General features: G+C 39.9%; 1 protein-coding gene and 1 pseudogene across 3 annotated transcripts in view; one reads left to right on the forward strand and one right to left on the reverse strand.

Moving 5' to 3' along the window:
• The window catches only part of SLC25A32 (solute carrier family 25 member 32), a 57,677-nt gene that overhangs the window by 25,048 nt on the left and 15,176 nt on the right, over positions 1–17,453 (forward strand). The window lies entirely within an intron of this gene.
• On the reverse strand, positions 11,971–13,610 carry LOC309615083 (HMG domain-containing protein 4 pseudogene; annotated as a pseudogene). The gene has a single exon. The product of its transcript is annotated as an HMG domain-containing protein 4 pseudogene (transcript).

Below are 17,453 nucleotides of genomic sequence, written 5' to 3' on the forward strand. Positions count from 1 at the left end.
GTAACTTCACCATATTCATTGATGAGCTCTAGTAGTTTTCTGGCAGCGTCGTCAGGATTTTCTATGTGTAGTATTATGTCATCTGCAAACAGTGACAACTTTACTTCTTCTTTTCCAGTTTGAATTTCTTTTATTTCTTTTTCCTCTCTGATTGCCATGGCTAGGACTTCCAAAACTATGTTGAGTAAAAGTGGTGAGAATGGACATCCTTGTTTTGTTTCTGATCTTAGAGGAAATGCTTTCAGCTTTTCACTATTATGATGTTAGTTATGGGTTTGCCATATATGGCCTTTATTATGTTGAGGCATGTCCCCTCTATGTTCACCTTCTGGAGAGGTTTTTTTTTTCTTATCATAAATGGGTGTTGAATTTTGTTAAAAGCTTTTTCTGCATCTATTGAGATGGTCTTTTAGTTTTTACTCTTCAATTTATTCATGTTGTATATCACATTGATTTGCAGGTATTGAAAAATCCTTGTATCCCTGGGATAAATCCCCGTTGATCATAGTGTATGATCTTTTTAATGTATTGTTGCATTCGATTTGCTGGTATTTTGTTGAGGGTTTTCGTATCTATGTTCATCAGTGATACTCACCTATGATTTTCTTTTTTTTTTTTTTTAATTTTTTTAATTTTATTTATTTAGTTATGGCTGTGTTGGGTCTTCGTTTCTGTGTGAGTGCCCTCCCCAGCTGCGGCGAGCGGGGGCCACTCCTCATCGCAGTGCGCGGGCCTCTCACTATCGCGGCCTCTCTTGCTGCGAAGCGCAGGCTCCAGACGCGCAGGCTCAGCAATTGTGGCTCACGGGCTTAATTGCTCCTCGGCATGTGGGATCTTCCCAGACCAGGGCTCGAAACCGTGTCCCCTGCATTGGCAGGCAGATTCTCAACCACTGCGCCACCAGGGAAGCCCTATAATTTTCTTTTTTTGTGATTTTTTTTTTTTGTCTGGTTTTGGTATCAGGGTGTTGATGACCTCATTTAATGAATTTGGAACTGTTCCTTCCTCTGCAGTTTTTTGGAACAATTTCAGAATGATAGGTGTTAACTCTCCTCTAAATGTTTGGTAGTATTCATCTGCGAAGCCATATGGTCCTGGACTTTTGTTTATTAAGTGTATCTTTTCTTTTGGAAGAGTTTGAGAGGGATTGGTATAAGTTCTTAGTACGTTTGATAGAACTCCCCAGTGAAGTCACCAGTCCTGGACTTCTGTTTGCTGGGAGGTTTATGGGTTTTGTTTGTGTTTTTTTTTTTTTCTATATAGTTTCTATTTCACTTTTAGTGATCATTCTGTTCAGAGTATCTATTTCTTCTTGATTCAGTTTTTGGTGGGCTGTATGTTCCTAGAAACTTGTCAGTTTCTTCTAGGTTGTCCAGTTTGTTGGCATATAATTGTTCATAGTATTGTCTTATGGTCTTTCGTATTTCTGTGGTGTTGGTTATTTCTCCTTTCATTTCTTAATTTATTTGTGTCCTCTCTCTTTTCTTCTTGGTGAGCCTGGCCAGAGGTTTGTCGATTTTGTTTATCCTTTCAAAAAAGCAGCTCTTGGTTTTATTGACTATTTCTATTGTTTTTTTAACCTCTGAATTTATTTCCTCTCTTATCTTTATTACTTCCTTCCTTTTGCCAACTTTAGGTTTTGTTTGTCCTTTTTTCTTTTAGGTGGTAGGTTAGGTTATTTGAGATTTTTCTTGCTTTTTGAGGACCACCTCTATTGCTATGAGCTTCTCTTAGGACTGCTTTTGCTGCATCTCATAGATTTTGTATGGTTGTGTTTTCATTGTCATTTTTCTCAAGGTATTTTTTAATTTCCTCTTTGATTTCATCATTGACCCATTGGGTTTTTAGTAGCATGTTATTTAATCTCTATATAATCGTGAGTTTTTGTTTTTTTTTTCTTATTACTCTTTCTGTGGTTGATTTCTAATTTCATACCATAGTGGTCAGAAAAGATGCTTGAAATAATTTTTTTTCTTTACAAATATTAAAAATGTGATTTTTAATAATGTAAGTACAAAATTTTATTTCTTTATACAACTGTAATGGTATTTGGATCAAACTGCTAGAATTTATTTAAAAAACAAAATAAAACAATGATATAAAAACTGCAAGAAGGTTTGAATCCAAAGGTTTTCCTCTAACAGTACCAAATACCACAAGGAACAGATTATTATACAAATGTGTACAAATTTTAAATACAAATACAATAGGGTTGGATTTTAAAGGAAAACAAACAAACAAAAATCAGGTCCTCATCAGGACTTCATTAATGTGTACAAATGACAGTGGTAGGATTGACTTCTTTCTGTACTAATCCATGTCTCTGAGGCCCTTCCTTGATACTCTGTGTCAAACAGGAAACTGACATGGGTACAGAGGAGGCCGTGGGACAGGTGCTAACACACAAACTCAAACCAGGATTTCTGCTCTTCGTGATTTTGGTTCCCAAACATTCCTGTTTCCTTCGGTTTCTCCAATTAAATCTCAAAACTGCTCTGAGGTGAGAATGGCATTCAGCAGCCAGAATACCTTGAAGAAAAACAGCCCTGTGACCACACTGGTGGGAATAAAGGAAGGAATTAAATAGGATGCAGGCTGGCGGCACTTTCCTCAAAGATCTACTTTGATACTACGGTGCTCCATCCAGGCCAAGGGAAGAAAGCAGTCACCTCAGAGCCTGGTTTTGATGTGGACTCTCAAACCAAATTTAAAAACAACCCTGAAGCCCTCAACTGTTTTTTTTGGAACTGGGAAGCAAAAATCTGGTTCTTTGGAAATAACGGCAGCTGGTAATGGTAACAGTCCTTTTTATTTAGTTTCTTGACATTGTTCAGTTGTAAAGAACTAGAATCTCAATATGATTCCTTTTCGAGGCACAGTACCTGAAAGTGTAGATAATTTGGAGTTTGCAGAGGAGACCAGAGGAAGGAGGGGAGGAAGAAATGACAAATCTGTATCTTCCACATGCTGTTGCTGGTGGAGGCTCTTGTTTTTAAATTATATATACAGAAATTTACAGGATAAGTTAAAATCTAAGAGAGTTTAAAGAGTTAAATACACATAATTAAAACACATCCACACACGCACATAAACAAACCTACATGAGAATAGAGTACTTTTTTCGCAATTTGCTTAAGTGTGGAATGCAGAACACTGTGTATCTGCCCAGCAGGGGAGCCAATGAGATGAACCCAGGAATCAGGCTGGGCAAAGCTCACCTTCCACACCCGCCAAGCAACTAAGCAGCAGAACTGTGAGCTAAGCTGACGCTGCCAATGGAAGATACCAGCTCTTAGCTCTGCAGACCAAATGCTGTGGGTCAGCTCACAATATAGGCCATTCAGCTGGTGGCATTGACAGCCTTACCCTCTCCAGGGCTCACAAATCTCCTTGGCTCCGACTGAGGCTGCCAATGGTACTAATGATTACAATAAGTTTTGAGACATGGACACTGGTAGAGCAGGAATTGGAATGAACCCCCCTACTAAGTTCACTTAAGCCATCGCAACAACTTTCAGATGGGAACGATGTTATCACCTCCCACCTAGGTCACTTCAAGTTGAAAAGCTTTGTACTTTCAGTTAACTGACGTCTTCCCATAATCTTTCCCATTGCATTTCAGACTGTAAGACAGGTAAGGCAAATGGTCAGTGATGGGTCTGAAGGTACAATTGAGTTTGGAAAAAAATCACATTTTGGCTGACCTTAAAGCGATGCACTTGACATCCAGAACAAGCCCCCAGCCCCCAAGTTACATTGATTTTTTTTTTTTTTAGTATAGGGAAAACTATAGACTAATTTTATTTATTAATATGTATGCAAAAATTCTGAATAAAAGTATTAGCAAATGGAATCCAGCAATGAAAAAACAATAATTATGATCAAGTAGGGTTTAGCCAAAGAGAGCAAGGATAATGAGATACAAAGGAAATCTATCAGCATAATTCATTATATCAATGAAGGGAAAAATGGTCATATTAATTAATGTTGAAAAGTCTTTAGATGGAATTCAGCACCCATTCTAGACAAAAATGACGTATAATTGGTTTAGAATATCTGGCAAATTCTGAGGTTGGCTAATCCTGACCCATTCCTAGTCTCCTTTGTTGGGACTGGTTCCATTATTTTGTTTGTTTGTTTGTTTGTTCTTTTTTTTCACACACACACACTGTATTTTATTTTTACAAGAGATAAATAGACTGACACCAAGCATTGTAAATGGGTGACCACAACAAAAGCAACAATGATTGCAATTACCAAACATGAAACACACTCATACTATATCATAATATTGACATTCAGTCCAGTAATCCTCCACTGTAACAGCTCCTTTACTTTGCAGTGAAAATTGATTTGTATATTCTTTATCTCTGAGTCCTTGTGGGATTTTTTTTTTTTAATTCAAATAGAAAATCACAAAAATTATAATCATCCTCATCAGTTCACTCAGACCCATGTAATTAATTTTTTTTTCATCTTGATCTTTTGTTAGCACTTTTATGAGTTCATCAGTTTTTCATTAGAGTTCTGAAAATGGTTATTCAGTCAGTTCAGCAGTACAGTCAGTTACCAGAAACCTGAACTTGTCAGAGTCTTTTCCATGAATTCCTTGAAGATGAAACCCTTTTATAGGAACATATTTGCAAAAGCATCAGAGTACACCCAGAACTGTCTGTAAATGACAAAAGACTTAAAAATGACCATGGTTAAAGATTTGATGAAAGTTCATAATAATGCAATTGACAAGGAAATTTAGTTATTTCTGAGATGTACATTTAAAGTAATAACTAGAATTATGACTTATTATACCAAAACATATAAGATTTTTAGAAATTTCATGTAATGTCTGAAACATTTATATTAACATATTTCCATACAAATAACCCAATGAAAGTTTAGTATTAGTTGTTTTCTTTGTTTCTTTTTCTATACTGCAGGTTCTTATTAGTCATCAATTTTATACACATCAGTGTACACATGTCAATCCCAATTGCCCAATTCAGCACACCACCATCCCCACCCCACCGCAGTTTTCCCCCCTTGGTGTCCATATGTCCATTCTCTACATCTGTGTCTCAACTTCTGTCCTGCAAACCGGCTCATCTGTACTATTTTTCTAGGTTCCACATACATGCATTAATATACGATATTTGTTTTTCTCTTTCTGACTTACTTCACTCTGTATGACAGTCTCTAGATCCATCCACGTCTCAAAAAATGACTCAATTTCGTTCCTTTTTATGGCTGAGTAATATTCCATTGTATGTATGTACCACTACTTCTTTATCCATTCATCTGTCGATGGGCATTTAGGTTGCTTCCATGACCTGGCTATTGTAAATAGTGCTGCAATGAACATTGGGGTGCATGTGTCTTTTTGAATTATGGTTTTCCCTGGGTATACGCCCAGTAGTGGGATTGCTGGATCATATGGTACATCTATTTTTAGTTTTTTAAGGAACCTCCATACTGTTCTCCATAGTGGCTGTATCAATTTACATTCACACCAACAGTGCAAGAGGGTTCCCTTTTCTCCACACCCTCTCCAGCATTTGTTGTTTGTAGATTTTCTTTTTTTTTTTTTTTTTAACCGTTGCCATTTCTTTTTTTATTTTTATTTTTTTATTTTTTAAACATCTTTATTGAAGTATAATTGCCTTACAATAGTGTGTTAGCTTCTGCTTTATAACAAAGTGAATCAGTTATACATATACAATATGTTCCCATTTCTCTTCCCTCTTGCATCTCCCTCCCTCCCACCCTCCCCATCCCACCCCTCTAGGTGGTCACAAAGCACCGAGCTGATCTCCCTGTGCTATGCGGCTGCTTCCCACTAGCTATCTATTTTACATTTGGTAGTGTATATATGTCCATGACACTCTCTTACCCTGTCACATCTCACCCCACCCCCTCCCCATATCCTCAAGTCCATTCTCTAGTAGGTCTGTGTCTTTATTCCCGTCTTGCCACTAGGCTCTTCATGGCCTTTTTTTTTTTTTTCCTTAGATTCCGTATATATGTGTTAGCATACTGTATTTGTTTTTCTCTTTCTGACTTACTTCACTCTGTATGACAGACTCTAACTCCATCCACCTCATTACAAATACCTCCATTTCATTTCTTTTTATGGCTGAGTAATATTCCATTGTATATATGTGCCACATCTTCTTTATCCATTCATCTGTCGATGGACATTTAGGTTGCTTCCAGGTCCTGGCTATTGTAAATAGAGCTGCAATGAACATTGTGGTACATGACACTTTTTGACCTATGGTTTTCTCAGGGTATATGCCCAGTAGTGGGATTGCTGGGTCGTATGGTAGTTCTATTTGTAGTTTTTTAAGGAACCTCCATACTGTTCTCCATAGTGGCTGTATCAATTTACATTCCCACCAACAGTGCAAGAGAGTTCCCTTTCCTCCACACCCTCTCCAGCATTTATTGTTTCTAGATTTTCTGATGATGGCCATTCTGACCGGTGTGAGGTGATACCTCATTGTAGTTTTGGTTTGCATTTCTCTAATAATTAGTGATATTGAGCAGCTTTTCATGTGCTTCTTGGCCATCTGTATGTCTTCTTTGGAGAAATGTCTATTTAGGTCTTCTGCCCATTTTTGGATTGGGTTGTTTGTTTCTTTAATATTGAGCTGAATGAGCTGTTTATATATTTTAGAGATTAATCCTTTGTCCGTTGATGCGTTTGCAAATATTTTCTCCCATTCTGAGGGTTGTCTTTTCGTCTTGTTTATGGTTTCCTTTGCTGTGCAAAAGCTTTGAAGCTTCATTAGGTCCCATTTGTTTATTTTTGTTTTTATTTCCATTACTCTAGGAGGTGGATCAAAAAAGATCTTGCTGTGATTTATGTCAAAGAGTGTTCTTCCTATGTTTTCCTCTAAGAGTTTTATAGTGTCCGGTCTTACATTTAGGTCTCGAATCCATTTTGAGTTTATTTTTGTGTATGGTGTTAGGGAGTGTTCTAATTTCATTCTTTTACATGTAGCTGTCCAGTTTTCCCAGCACCACTTATTGAAGAGACTGTCTTTTCTCCATTGTATATCTTTGCCTCCTTTGTCATAGATTAGTTGACCATAGGTGCGTGGGTTTATCTCTGGGCTTTCTATCTTGTTCCATTGATCTATGTTTCTGTTTTTGTGCCAGTACCATATTGTCTTGATTACTGTAGCTCTGTAGTGTAGTCTGAAGTCAGGGAGTCTGATTCCTCCAGCTCCGTTTTTTTCCCTCAAGACTGCTTTGGCTATTCGGGGTCTTTTGTGTCTCCATACAAATTTTAAGATGATTTGTTCTAGTTCCGTAAAAAATGCCATTGGTAATTTGATAGGGATTGCATTGAATCTGTAGATTGCTTTGGGTAGTATAGTCATTTTCACAATATTGATTCTTCCAATCCAAGAACATGGTATATCTCTCCATCTATTGGTATCATCTTTAATTTCTTTCATCAGTGTCTTATAGTTTTCTGCATACAGGTCTTTTGTCTCCCTAGGTAGGTTTATTCCTAGGTATTTTATTCTTTTTGTTGCAATGGTAAATGGGAGTCTTTCTTTAATTTCTCTTTCAGATTTTTCATCATTAGTGTATAGGAATGCAAGAGATTTCTGTGCATTAATTTTGTATCCTGCAACTTTACCAAATTCATTGATAAGCTCTAGTAGTTTTCTGGTGGCATCTTTAGGATTCTCTATGTATAGTATCATGTTATCTGCAAACAGTGACAGTTTTACTTCTTCTTTTCCAATTTGTATTCCTTTTATTTCTTTTTCTTCTCTGATTGCCGTGGCTAGGACTTCCAAAACTATGTTGAATAATAGTGGTGAGAGTGGACATCCTTGTCTCATTCCTGATCTTAGAGGAAATGCTTCCAGTTTTTCACCATTGAGAAGGATGTTTGCTGTGGGTTTGTCGTATATGGCCTTTATTATGTTGAGGTAGGTTCCCTCTATACCCACTTTCTGGAGAGTTTTTATCATAAATGGGTGTTGAATTTTGTCAAAAGCTTTTTCTGCATCTATTGAGATGATCATATGGTTTTTCTTCTTCAGTTTGTTAATATGGTGTATCACATTGATTGATTTGCGTATATTGAAGAATCCTTGCATCCCTGGGATAAATCCCACTTGATCGTGGTGTATGATCCTTTTAATGTGTTGTTGGATTCTGTTTGCTAGTATTTTGTTGAGGATTTTTGCATCTATATTCATCAGTGATATTGGTCTGTAATTTTCTTTTTTTTGTAGTATCTTTGTCTGGTTTTGGTATCAGGGTGATGATGGCCTCACAGAATGAATTTGGGAGTGTTCCTTCCTCTGCAATTTTTTGGAAGAGTTTGAGAAGGATGGGTGTTAGCTCTTCTCTAAATGTTTGATAGAATTCACCTGTGAAGCCATCTGGTCCTGGACTTTTGTTTCTTGGAAGATTTTAAATCACAGTTTCAATTTCATTACTTGCTATTGATCTGTTCATATTTTCTGTTTCTTCCTGGTTCAGTCTTGGAAGGTTATACCTTTCTAAGAATTTGTCCATTTCTTCCAGGTTGTCCATTTTATTGGCATAGAGTTGCTTGTAGTAGTCTCTTAGGATGCTTTGTATTTCTGCGGCGTCTGTTGTAACGTCTCCTTTTTCATTTCTAATTTTATTGATTTGAGTCCTCTCCCTCTTTTTCTTGATGAGTCTGGCTAATGGCTTATCAATTTTGTTTTTCTTCTCAAAGAACCAGCTTTTAGTTTTATTGATCTTTGCTATTGTTTTCTTTGTTTCTATTTCATTTATTTCCGCTCTGGTCTTTATGATTTCTTTCTTTCTGCTAACTTTTGGTTTTGTTTCTTCTTCTTTCTCTAGTTCCTTTAGGTGTAAGGTTAGATTGTTTATTTGAGATTTTTCTTGTTTCTTGGGGTAGACTTGTATAGCTATAAACTTCCCTCTTAGAACTGCTTTTGCTGCATCCCATAGGTTTTGGATCGTCGTGTTTTCATTGTCATTTGTCTCTAGGTATTTTTTTATTTCCTCTTTGATTTCTTCAGTGATCTCTTGGTTATTTAGTAACGTATTGTTTAGCCTCCATGTGTTTGTGTTTTCTACGTTTTTTTCCCTGTAATTCATTTCTAATCTCATAGTGTTGTGGTCAGAAAAGATGCTTGATATGATTTCAATTTTCTTAAATTTACTGAGGCTTGATTTGTGACCCAAGATATGATCTATCCTGGAGAATGTTCCGTGTGCACTTGAGAAGAAAGTGTAGTCTGCTGTTTTTGGATGGAATGCCCTATAAATATCAAATCTATCTGGTCTATTGTGTCATTTAAAGCTTCTGTTTCCTTATTTATTTTCATTTTGGATGATCTGTCCATTGGTGTAAGTGAGGTGTTAAAGTCCCCCACTATTATTGTGTTACTGTCGATTTCCTCTTTTATAGCTGTTAGCAGTTGCCTTATGTATTGAGGTGCTCCTATGTTGGGTGCATATATATTTATAATTGTTACATCTTCTTCTTGGATTGATCCCTTGATCATTTTGTAGTGTCCTTCCTTGTCTCTTGTAACATTATTTTAAAGTCTATTTTATCTGAGATGAGTATAGCTACTCCAGCTTTCTTTTGATTTCCATTTGCATGGAATATCTTTTTCCATCCCCTCACTTTCAGTCTGTATGTGTCGCTAGGTCTGAAGTGGGTCTCTTGTAGACAGCATATAGATGGGTCTTGTTTTTGTATCCATTCAGCAAGCCTGTGTCTTTTCGTTGGAGCATTTAATCCATTCATGTTTAAGGTAATTATCGATATGTATGTCCCTATGACCATTTTCTTAATTGTTTTGGGTTTGTTTTTGTAGGTCCTTTTCTTCTCTTGTGTTTCCCACTTAGAGAAGTTCCTTTAGCATTTGTTGTAGAGCTGGTTTGGTGGTGCTGAATTCTCTTAGCTTTTGCTTGTCTGTAAAGCTTTTGATTTCTCCATCAAATCTGAATGAGATCCTTGCTGGGTAGAGTAATCTTGGTTGTAGGTTCTTCCCTTTCATCACTTTAAGTATATCATGCCACTCCCTTCTGGTTTGTAGAGTTTCTGCTGAGAAATCAGCTGTTAACCTTATGGGAGTTCCCTTGTATGTTATTTGTTGTTTTTCCCTTGCTGCTTTCAATAATTTTTCTTTGTCTTTGATTTTTGCCAATTTGATTACTATGTGTCTTGGCATGTTTTTCCTTGGGTTTATCCTGTATGGGACTCGCTGCGCTTCCTGGACTTGGGTGGCTATTTCCTTTCCCATGTTAGGGAAGTTTTTGACTATAATCTCTTCAAATATTTTCTCGGGTCCTTTCTCTCTCTCTTCTCCTTTTGGGACCCCTATAATGCAAATGTTGTTGCGTTTAATGTTGTCCCGGAGGTCTCTTAGGCTGTCTTCATTTCTTTTCATTCTTTTTTCTTTATTCTGGTCTGCAGCAGTGAATTCCACCATTCTGTCTTCTAGGTCACTTATCCGTTCTTCTGCCTCAGTTATTCTGCTATTGATTCCTTCTAGTGTAGTTTTCATTTCAGTTATTGTATTGTTCATCTCTGTTTGTTTGTTCTTTAATTCTTCTAGGTCTTTGTTAAACATTTCTTGCATCTTCTCGATCTTTGCCTCCATTCTTATTCTGAGGTCCTGGATCATCTTCACTATCGTTATTCTGAATTCCTTTTCTGGAAGGTTGCCTATCTCCACTTCATTTAGTTGTTTTTCTGGGGTTTTATCTTGTTCCTTCATCTGGTATATAGCCCTCTGCCTTTTCATCTTGTCTATCTTTCTGTGAATGTGGTTTTTGTTCCACAGGCTGCAGTATTAAAGTTTTTCTTGCTTCTGCTGTCTGCCCTCTGGTGGTTGAGGCTATCTAAGAGGCTTGATGGGAGGCTCTGGTGGTGGGTAGAGCTGACTGTTGCTGTGGTGGTCAGAGCTCAGTAAACTTTAATCCACTTGACTGTTGATGGGTGGGGCTGGGTTCCCTCCCTGTTGGTTGTTTTGCCTGAGGCAACCCAACACTGGAGCCTACCTGGGCTCTTTGGTCGGGCTAATGACAGACTCTGGAGGGCTCATGCCAAGGAGTACTTCCCAGAACTTCTGCTGCCAGTGTCCTTTTCCCCACAGTGAAACAGAGCCACCCCCCGCCTCTGCAGGAGACCTTCCAACACTAGCAGGTAGGTCTGGTTCAGTCTCCCCCGGGGTCATTGCTCCTTCCCCTGGGTCCCGATGCACACACTATTTTGTGTGCGCCCTCCAAGAGTGGGGTCTCTGTTTCCCCCAGTCCTGTTGAAGTCCTGCAATCAATTCCCACTAGGCTTCAAAGTCTGATTCTCTATGAATTCCTCCTCCCGTTGCCAGACCCCCAGGTTGAGAAGCCTGACGTGGGGCTCAGAACCTTCACTCCAGTGGGTGGACTTCTGTGCTATAAGTGTTCGCCAGTGTGAGTCACCCACCCACCAGTTATGGGATTTGATTTTACTCTGATTACTCCCCTCCTACCGTCTAATTGTGGCTTCTCCTTTGTCTTTGGATGTGGGGTATCTTTTTTGGTGAGTTCCAGTGTCTTCCTGTCAGTGATTGTCCGGGCAGCTAGTTGTGATTCTGGTGTTCTTGCAAGAGGGAGTGAGAGCACATCCTTCTACTCCGCCATCTTGGTTCCTCCCCTGGTCTACACTGATTTTTAAGGCAGATTTATCCACCACAGGAGAAGAAATAATCCCAAGCCCATATTCATGCCAAGGTTTCCTCTTGGCTAAACCTTTGCCATTTCATAAAATTATTAAAAGCAAAGTAGTTACAGTCCTATGTATATATTATATATTATATATACATATATATACACATTATGCATATATATAAAAATTTAAAATCTACACCCAGAGGCCAGTGAAGGGATCTGGAGCAGTCACATATACACAAGCCAGCAACAGGCAAGATAAGGTTTCTGTCCCAGGAGTCTTTGCTGTCATGGTCCAGGCATGATGTAAGCAATGTGGTTTAGTGTGTTTGACAAGACCTGTTTGGGACAGCCATTCAGCTCAGGTAGTTGTGTGGTCACACATGCCAAGGGGCCAAGCACACGGATGATGGAATCCAGAAGCACTGACAAACTGCCAGACACAGCCACCATGCCCTTGGTTTCCTGCAGGTGGTGTCCAGTGAGGCTCAGGGACTCTCCCAACAGCTGGAGATGAGCGGCCACGTCGACAGGCTCTGTCTCGGGGGCTTTGTCTGGCGAGGCGGGTAATAATAGCACGTTGGCGGGTGGGGATTTCTTCGGGGTGACAGTACTCCTGCAGAGGAAGCTTTCACTTTCATGAAACCTTCTGAGCTGGATGCTTTTCTTTTCACAGTTGTAGCTTCTGCTTTGTTCTGTTTGTGTTGCAGATGCTGAGGTTTTTGCTTCCAAATCAGTTTGTCCTTCTCTGGCAATTGCTTCCATACCTCAGCCAGTTTTTTACTCAGTTCCCCAGAATCTATGCCTGGATGGTCAGCCACAATGGTTACATGATACTCCTTAAAGAACACCTGGTAGGCCGACATGGTCTTCTTTTTTGGCTTTTCTCCTCTGTCTCTCTCTGTGTCCTTCTCCTCTCTTTTTTTTCTCACTGTGCCTATCTGTGTGGAGGCCAGGAAACGTGGGGGAGGGGCGGCTGCTCCAGTGTACGGGATGCTGGGCGGAGGGCCGGGCAGCACTGGGACCTCTCCCACTGCAGCAGCATGAAGTCCCGACCTTCTCTTGGACTTGGAGTGTCGCTTCTCTTTATGCTTCTCCTTGTCCTTCTTTTTGCTCTTCTTTGACTTCTTTTTCTTCTTGATTTCCCGGTAAGAATCATCAATCACTAACTCCCCAGCCTCCAGCTCCCCGCCAGAGGAGGAGCCTGATTCTACTAGAATAGGTTCAGCCCTGAAAGATCAAGGTTAGCACTGTGGGATTCTGGGAACTGGGAGGCATCAGACCCATAGCCTTCAGGGCCAGGAGACGAACGTGAATCTGAGAATGACTTGTGCTTCTTCCAGGCTGTTTTCAGAAAGCTCCGTAACTCGTGTCCTAGGAGTAAAGCACCTTGCTCATCTCAAGCTGACTTCTTAGAGGATTTTTTCACAGTTGCTTGTTGAGAGGGGTACTGAAAAGACTCCTCATCAACTGAGCTGCTTCCCTTCTCCTTTGGTGAGAGAATAAGTTTCATCTTTAACCCGTCAGGCTCCCAAAGGGTCAGTGTCTCAGTGTTCACATAGAGTGGTTTCATTTTTTTGGATTTGTGGGAACCACCATCCCCCAGGGACAGCTCCCCACTGCTTCCGCTGACTTTCTTCCTGTGGTGTTCCTTTTTACTCTCTGAATGGCTTGATGAACTGGAGGATTTTTCTCCTGTCTTTTTGGGGGGCTTGGTGTCTTTTGCCAGAGGGGAAGTGATCCCTTTCAGCAGGTCCATAGTTGTATCAGCAGATTGAGGGCTGGACTTTTTCTTTTTCTTCTGTGATGATTCCAAAGACAAAATATCTGGTGTATCACAAATGAAGACTGTTCTTCTATGCTGAATCCTCCAAAATACCAGCCCTCCACCTCTCTCCTCCTTCACCCTGGTTTATCGGCACTCAGAACAAGAATCACTGTCCTCCATAGTAGTAATCATCAGAGGAGTGCTTCCTCTTCTTGTGCTTGTCCATCCCCAGGAAGTAAAGTTCACTGTCCTTTAACCTCTTCTTGGAAGAATTCCTGACCTGAGCAGTGATTTCTTCCTCTTCCCTTAAAAAATCTTTGTAAGAACGTTTCTTTTCTTGTTGGCTTCGGCCAGCAGCTAGCCCTATGTCCTCAAAGCTGTGATCACCATCAAAGCAATCTTTACTAGGCTCGCCCGGATCCTGCCTCAGTGCGCTGACTGCCGCCATCTTGGAGAAGGAGCGAAAAGCACAAGCAGCCAGGGAGCCTCAGTCGAGTCCAGAGCGCAGACCTTGAAATAATTTCTATCCTCTTAAGTTTGTTGAGGCTTGTTTTGTGTCCCCCTATGTGGTGTATCCTAAGGAATGTTCCGTGTGTATTCTGAAATACGCATGCTTGAAAAGAATGTGTATTCTAGGGTTTTTTTTTTGCATATAATGTCCTGAAAATATCAATTAAGTCTACCTGTTCTATTGTATCATTTAGTATTTCTGTTGCCTTGTTGATTTTCTATTTGGAAGATCTGTCCATTGACGTCAGTGGGGTGTTAAAGTTTCCTACTGTTATTTTATTCCCAGCAATTTCTCTCTTTGTTAGTATTTGTTTTATGTATTTAGGTGATCATATTGGTTGCATATATATTGAGTATAATATCCTCTTCTTGTATTGATGCTTTTATCATTATATACTGTTCTTCTTTATCTTTCTTTGTGACCTTTGTCTTAAAGTCTATTTTGTCTGATATGAGTATTCCTATCCTGTTCTTGTCATTTCCATTTGCATGAATATCTTTTTCTATCCCCTCTCTTTTTTTTTTTTTTGGCTGTGTCAGGTCTTTGTTGCTCTGTGCAGGCTTTCTCTAGTTGTGGCAAGTGGGGGCTACTCTTTGTTGTGGTGCATGGGCTTCTCATTTCAGTGGCTTCTCTTGTTGCGGAGCACAGGCTCTAGGCGCACGGGCTTCAGTAGTTGTGGCGCATGGGCTCAGTAGTTGTGGTGCATGGGTTTAGTTGCTCCGTGACATGCGGGTTCTTCCCAGACCAGGGATCGAACCCATGTCCCCTGCATTGGCAGGCGGATTCTTAACCACTGCCTCACCAGGGAAGTCCCTATCCCCTCACTTTCAATCTATGTGTGTCCTTCGCTCTAAAGTGGGCAGTATATTGTAGGCTCTTGTTTTTTTAATCCAATCTGCCACTCTGTCTTTTGATTTGAGCATTTACTTCATGAACATTTAAGGTAAATATTGATAGATAGGGATTTATTCCAATTTTAAACCTTGTTTTCCAGTTGATTTTGTATTTCTTCTCTGTTTCTTTTTTCTACTTTTTTGGTTTGATGGGTTTTTAAAAATTATGCACGAGTTCTTTTTGGTTTTTGTGAATCTGTTGTGTTTTTGATTTGTGGTTACCCTGGTTTTCAAGTACATTAACCCATTACTATATACCTGCTTTAGACTCATAGTCACATAAGTTCAAACATTCTTAAAAAAAAAGAAATCTATGTTTTCTTACTCCCCTTCCCCACATTTTATGATTTTGATGGCCTCTTTTACATCTTCATGTTTATCTGTTTATAATTATAATTGCTTTCACAAAAAACATTTATCTTATTTAAATGATTTACTTTCCAATTGTGATTCTCTTTCCTATAAATTCTTGCTTTTTTTCTATTTAGAGAAGACCTTTCAATATTTCTTTTAGCATAGGTTTAGTATTGCTGTATTCTTTTAGTTTTTGCTTGTCTGAGAAATTGTTTATCTCTCCTTCTATTTTAAACAATAATCCCACTGGGTAGAGTATTCTAGGTTGCACATTTTTCCCTTTCAAGACTTTGAATATATCTTGCCATTCCCTTCTGGCCTGCAGCATTTCTGTAGAAAAATCAGCTGATAGCCTTACAGGAGTTCCCTTGTAATCAACTTTTTTCTCTTTATCTTTAACTTTTGCTGTTTTAATTATAATATGTCTTGATGTAGACATCTTGGGTTTGGGTTCATCTTGTTTGGGACCATCTGTGCTTCCTGTACCTGGATATCTGTTTCCTTCTTTAGGTTTGGGAAGTTTTCAGCCATAATTTCTTCAAATACATTTTTGATCACCTTTTCTCTTTCTTCTCCTTCTGGGATCCCTATTATGCATAGATTGCCATGCTTTAAATTATCCCATAGGTCTCATATATTGTTTTCATGTGTCTTTCTGTCTTTTGTTCTGATTAGGTGATTTTCATTATTCTGTCTTCCAGATCACTTACTTGTTTTTTGCAGTATTCAGTTTGCTATTTATTGCCTTTAGTTCAGCTTTCTTCTTGGCAAATGAGTTTTCTAATTTTAGTTGGCTCCTCTTTATAGTTTCTATGTTGTTTTTACAGTAATCTGCATTTCTGTTGGTATCCTTGCTTAATTCCTTCAGTATTTTTATTACCTCCTTTTTGAACTCAAGGTCTAGTAGACTGGCAAGGGCTATTTCATTGTTCTTTCAGGGGAAGTCTCTTGATCTTTTAGTTGCAAGTGGTTTCTCTGTTTCTTCATTTTATTTATATTTCTCTGACTATGAGTTTAAGAAAAACAGTTATCTACTGTGGTCTTGAAAGGCTGTTTTTATATGGGAGCATCCCTATGTAGCCTGCATGAGTCTAATATTTTTGGTGCAAGGGCTGTTTTTAGTATGGATGCCTGCTGCTTCTTTTCTCAGTGTGTGCTGGCTGTTATCCCCTTGAGAGGGGGTATGATTGTTGTTGTGGTAACCAGAGCCTGCACTGGATCATGAACGGGACCTCATGTTTGCTCTGTGGTTGTCACAGCCCTGTCAGGGGCAGGGTCTGCTCCCCAGTTGTTGGAGTAGAAGCCCCCACATTCAATTCTGAGCTACAGTGTGAGGTAGGTGGGACTGGATTGCTCCTGCTGGGATAGGAGCCGCTGAGTATTCCTCCTCAGGAGCTGTCCACCAGGAAATGCACTCTGTGGTGTCACTTGTGTGAGCTCACAAAGTACAGTGTTGTTGGCACTGCCCTCAGCCTTGGGAATGCAGGCAGTCGGCCAGGATGTCCCTCAGGTGCTGTGCTCACAAAGCCACCAGCACAGAGCCACTGAAGTGCAGCATGGGGATCTGCCCATGAGAGCTATGGAATCGGCGCAGACCCCAGCCCCACCTCCACATGCAAGTGCCCACAAAGCCCACCAGTGCTAACACCAGACCTGCTCCAGTGCCAGTAATACGCTCCAATGTCCCACAGGCACTACACTTTCAGAGCCCCAGCAGCATAAATCCACACAGCTGCTGGGACATGGCTCAGATTTCAGCCCTGCTTCTGAAGTCTCCAGCACTGGGGATCTGCTCAGATTTTAGCCTCATCTCTGCGTGTGGGCACTTGCGCACTCCCAGAGCTCCTAGAAGCGGAGTCGCACCTGCTGTGAGCACACTGAGAATGAGGCTGCTATGGCGGGGCCCCACCCCTCACTTCGTGTGTGTGTGTGTGTGTGTGTGTGTGTGTGTGTATGTATGTTAACAATGGGGCTTTTATGGCAGATCTGGGCTGCACCCTACACACACCCTGTTGTGGCCCAGACCACACTTCAGTCCCTTTGGGCAGTCTCTGCACAGCCAACCCCAGTCCTCTCCCCCAGTTTGTTTGCTGCAGCCGTGTTTCAGCACCCAGCCCCTGTGCCATGGGTTGTTTGTTTTTTTGATGTTGAGTTATAGGAGCTGTTTATACATGTTGGATATTAACCGCTTATCGGTCATATTATTTGCAAATATTTTCTTGCATTTGGTAGGTTGTCTTTTCGT

This window comes from Balaenoptera borealis, assembly GCF_965194805.1.
Source record: "Balaenoptera borealis genome assembly, chromosome: 17".
NCBI classification, from domain to species: Eukaryota; Metazoa; Chordata; class Mammalia; order Artiodactyla; family Balaenopteridae; genus Balaenoptera; species Balaenoptera borealis.